Raw genomic sequence first — 5,703 nt, forward strand, 5'->3', positions numbered from 1 at the left:
CCGTCTCTGTTGACACTTGTTTTTCCCTTTAAGCTCGCTAGAAAAACAACTGCCAGTTCAAAAACACATACTAACAAGGTAAACTAATGAGATTGTATGTGAAATGTTTACATTGTTGAGAAATTAAGGCGATCATAGATATAACAACATAATATATTTTTATTGAAAGCAGGTGACCATTCAAAATATCACTTTCTGTTATCAAAGGTAATGGATGACAGAATCTACGCGAACAATACTTCTGAGTATTCAGAAATCCATTAATTATGGCTTGTTGAACCTTTATTTTTACATCTCACAGATTATTTTGTAGTAATTTAATTACTAATTTGGTCACATACAGTAGAGTCCTTGGGCACTGTAACACATTGTAAATGGCCACAAAGGGGCAGTTAGGACCTTAGGCAGGACTAATTATGTCACCCATGAGACCCTCTTTGGACATTCTAAACTAGACCCAAAGTGCACACACCTAATATTTTTGGGTAGATTATCTTGTTTGTTCAAGTTGAAGATTTTACCGATTAAAATTGGTTGGTTAATTTTACCCAATTTAATACAGTTCACTTGCTTACCTAAATACTTTTAGTATAATTCATACAATTTACATGGATCATAATTACCATGCACAAAAATCGTTTTTTATAGTGTAGATTTGTCACTGGCCTCACATCTTTTAGCCACAACAGTGACCATGAAGTCTTAAAGGGATCCTCTACCTTATATACATGTAGGCTCTAATAAACCACAATTTTTCTCTTGTACTAAAATATGTTGTTAGAAACACATAAAAAGTTAAATCAATGGCAATATTTTATAATATTTAGTACATATTTTGACCGTTAGTTGGCACCATGTTTTGTGGGCTTGCAGTGATGACGCTCATGGGATGTTTCCAAATGTGTAGCTTGTACAACGATTGCGTATTGCTGCCTAAACCTGCGAAGTAAAATGCCACGATGTGCTGCTTTTGGATGTAATTTCCAGTCAAATTGAAATAAGTGGAGTGACGTGAGTGGTCAAAGTGGAATTATTTTTGTTTTTTTTGTGGATAAATGTGCGTAAGTGGAAGCTTCTCCCCTTTCAGGTCCCTGTATGCACGTATCCTACCTACCACGCGTTACAACTGGCGCCCAAACATTTTTCCTGGATCCTCAGTCAAGTAAGGGATCTGTCTATTTTCTGGATCCGACGGCCTGATCGCGGCTGCAACATTGCCATGGGATTAGTCTAATTCCTGGATATTCGAGTGAGTGGAAAAACGCGGATTTGGATTACTATTGCTATCTTTTTTGTTGACTATTCTTCGTGAGAGTTTTCCCCCAAATCATACCAAATAATTAAAGCACTATGGCACGCTGCAGTGACGACAGTGACTCTGACATGGACCTTACTTTTATGTTGGAGTTCGTCTGTGCGTACCGCTGAGCTCCCGAGTGACGAGTGGTCAAGGTGGAAATATAATTTTTTGTGAATAAATGCGCATAAGTGGAAGCTTCTCCCCTTTTTGGTACTTTTATGCACGTATCCTACCTATTCAATTCAATTCAATGTATTTGTATAGCCCTGGATCACAACAAGTTTGTCTCAAAGGGCTTTGCAGTGACAAAATGATACACAATCAGAAACAGCAAATGACGCAACAAAGATGAATAAATAAAGTTCAAGTCCTGGGTATCCCCCATCCTTAGACCCTCCATGTCGACTAGGAGAAACTCCAAAAACTCCAGAGTCTTTGGGAGAAAATGAGAAACCTTGGGGAGTACCACAGTCAGGAGAGATCAACTCCCAGGACGGATAGACAGGAAGCCCCAGGACTGCTAGTGGGAATTAGCAGGTGAAGTTACAGTCCGTAAAGATGCAGTGGAGTAAAGGAACAAGAAGAGGTCCATCTAGCCAGATGAGACGGGGGTAGCAACGAGGACGTCCATCAAGCCAGGGGTCCGGACAGTCAGGAGGCTGCAGCTGAAAGCTCTGGGGAGGGGGGAAAGGGGACACCGGGTGACTAGTGATGAAGAGACTAGGCAACTAGATATTAACATTGGAAAATAGAAATAAAGTAAGACAAGTGGTAGGTAGAGTGAGAAAAAGGAGATAGAACTCAGTGGCTGTACTTCCCCCAGGTTTATAGCTTCTAGTGCAGCTTAGACTAAACTGTGAGTCTACTCCGACTTCAACTAGCCTGACCATAAGCTTTGTCGAATAGGAACTTTTTTAATCTAATCTTAAATGTGCAGACTGTCTCGGCTTCTTTAATATTAGCTGGAAACTGATTCCATAAAACGAGCTTGGTGGCTAAAGGTTCTAGCTCCGACAGTACTTTTAGAAACCCTGGGAACTACTAGTAGACCTGCATTCTGAGAGCGGAGTGTTCTGTTGGGGCGGTATGGAACCAGAGCATCAGTGAGATAAGATGGCCCCAACCCATTAATGGTTTTAGATGTAAGAAGGAGGATTTTAAATTTAATTCTAAACTCGACTGGAAGCCAGTGAAGGGCCTGGAGCACAGGGGTGATGTGCTCTCTTCTATTGGTTCCTGTTAAAAGTCTTGCTGCTGCGTTTTGGACTAGCTGAAGACCTTTTAGAGAACTTTTAGGACATGCTGCAAGTAGGGAGTTACAGTAATCCAATCTCGATGTAACAAACGCGTGAATTCGTCTGCATCGGTTTTAGATAAAATATTTCTAATTTTGGCTATGTTGCGCAGGTGAAACCTACCACGCGCTACAATGTACAAGACGTGGACTACACTCGATTCCAGGATTTGTTTCCGTCAGATGACGAATTTAATGAGGACAGTCAGCCAGGACACGACTCCGATCCTATCACACGTGTGCTTTCATAGTTTTATTACCTTCAGTGAGATTTTATAATGTCAATAGTCATGAAAATGCACGAAGGCCAAGGTGTGTTCAAACTTTTGGCCTGTATTGTATGTAAAGCACACCAGCTCTGGGTGCTAACCAGGGGCGGACTGGTAATCTGTAGCTTCTGGAGGATCACAGAACGGCCGGTGCTCTGAACGGCCGGCGGCCGCCATACACACTACGCTGTTTTTATCCACTCTCTACTCTGTGATTATCTACAGTTCGCATCCAATCCGACAGGTGGCAGCAATGCACCTGGCTGAAGACTTCTTGTGGCCCACGAAGGGTTGAGATGGAGAGGGTTACTTGCTAGGTGTATTAGCAATTGGCAAACATTTTAGCTGTAAAACAACGTATGCACACGCAGCAGCAATATTAATTCAGAAGAAATGTAACAAAATATTAATAAAATGAATTGTTTTACTTTCAAGTTTAGGTAGTTAAATTTATATATATTTTTTCATCATTTATATATCGTTTTGTTTTCTGGTTAATACTTTCCAATAAGATTACAGGATTTGTCTTGAAATGTTTATTGTATTTTCCTTGGAATTTATTATTTGTGTGGCAAGATTAATTATGGCATAAACAATGAAGTCATTTTATAGACACGGGATAGGTGTTATTATAATCAATTGGATACATAAAACTTGCTTTGAAAAATAAATTATTTTATTTGTTTATTCAGGTTGATTATAGAGCTAAGGCAGAAGATGAATCCAACTACAGTTCATCCTTGCAGTACTTTGAGCGCCCCAAGTCAGACAGTCACAGTTTAGACCTGGGGTGTCCAAATGTTTTGCAAAGGGGGTCAGATTTGGTGTGATAAAAATGTGGGGGGCTGACCTTGGCTGACGTCCTTTACGTAGAACAATATATTTAAGCAAATTTTAGCAAGCCATTGTGTGTGTCACATTTGCTTTATTTTTTTTTTTTAATTAATAATTTCAACAATCTCGCAACTAGCCTTTGTGGCTTACTCTTTCGACTCTCGGGCTCTTGCGAAATACTGCTGCTGTGAAATTAAACTAGCTTCAAGTTGCTCCAGTTTATCACTATGTATCTTCCCTGTAATCTTGTCATACATGTCAGCCTGTCTTGTTTGGCAATATTCTCTCACATTGAATTCTTTAAAAGCAGCGACTTTGCAAATGAGGCAGACACAGTTGTTGCATATTTTAGAGAAGAAATAGTCCAATTTCCACCTATCCTTGAAGCGTCGGCCATCGCAATCAACTTGCTTTTTTTTGTTGATTGTCGCCATTTTAGAAAATTGGGAGTAAAGGGTCACACGGGGTAATGTGTGGAGTGCCGCAGCCTTTTAGTGGGTAAATGAGGAGCAGCATTTAGTGTGTAAGCTACTTCATATGCTGGTTGCAGTAATTCTGACCAATTTATTAAGTCTGTGTGTGGGCCAGACGTTATTGATTTTATGACAGAGGCTGGGGGCCGGATGAAATTTGTCCATGGGCCACATCTGGCCCCCGGGCCTGACTTTGGACATGTCTGGTCTAGACACATTTTCCTCATTTTTCTCTCAAAGTGAACGAAATTGATGCATTTTACAATAAAATATTTTTTAAAATTCTCCCGGGGGGGGGCATGCCCCCGGACCCCCCTAGAGGGTCTGTATACAGCGATTCTTGTGGGCTGGGCTGAGTCAAACTCCAGGGCTGCTTTTTAGTCCCAGTCCGCCCCTGATGCTAACAATCTACATAATTATACTGGGAAAAGTTTGAAAACGCAATAGCTTACCTTGAAGATCTGCTAACAACAACCGGAGTTCTCAACATCACACTCTCTCGCTCCGTTGTCACCGAGACGCACTTGCAGCGAGTGCATCACCGGTTTTTCCCAACTCTGGTCTTATCAGGTACTGTATTTCCTGCTCTCATTTTGCCTTTGCTGCTCGTCTTGTGAACGACAGACATTGCTGTCCTGCTCTTCACTTTTCCGATCTGGTTCAAATTGGAAGGGCAGAACCGACGACATGTTTGGGTAGCTAAGAGTGACACGCTAGAAGTTCGGCAATGGGCCCGGTGACGTCACGCACTGCAACGTAACACGAATGGCGACTTATCACTTAAAATAATTTTACAAACTTTATTAAAAAGAAAACATTAAAGGGTATTATAACACTAAGGGGCAGTGAGATAACAATAGAACCGTTATGTGGCAAGACAACAAATATTAATAAAGTTAACAAAAAAAAAAAAATCACATTCATGAGCAATTATTGAAAATAGATCGAAAATTACGAACATTTCCAAAAGTATCCCGGAGACGGCCGAATGGGGCGGAAACGTCACAACAAGGAAACAAAAGGTCTAGGCAGGTGCCATCGTTGTTTATCGGCGAGAGAGTTGCCTTCGTGTTTCATCAAAAAATCGCTAAAATGGTTCAAACCTGTCATGTTATGTGGTGTTCAAATAGCCATTTGTCGCAATGTAGTACCCATGAGTTCCCGAACGCGACAAAAAGAGCTGGACAACGCAGACAATGAGTAAAGTTGGTCCGTGCTAAGAGGGCTAATTTTGCAGACCCAGCCTCCGGCACGGTTTTGTGTAGTGCGCATTTTACACCTGAAAGCTATTCGAACTATGGACAAATGAAATCAGGTTTTGCTAAGAAATTGCTGCAGCGGGTCGCTGGCTGGGCGCTGGTGTATCAGCGGGGTGTCGCCTGCACCGGCGGGGGACCCTGCCTTGCCTGGGGCTTGGTGGACCGCTGGGGGTCCCGTGGCGTGCCGTGCCGGTTGGGGGGCTGTGGCTCGTGGCCCGGGTGGGCGGGCGGGGGTGGGTGTAGGCGTGGGGTTGGTGATGCGTCCCCTCCTGCC

Source organism: Corythoichthys intestinalis, unplaced genomic scaffold (assembly GCF_030265065.1).
Source record: "Corythoichthys intestinalis isolate RoL2023-P3 unplaced genomic scaffold, ASM3026506v1 HiC_scaffold_23, whole genome shotgun sequence".
Taxonomy (NCBI): domain Eukaryota; kingdom Metazoa; phylum Chordata; class Actinopteri; order Syngnathiformes; family Syngnathidae; genus Corythoichthys; species Corythoichthys intestinalis.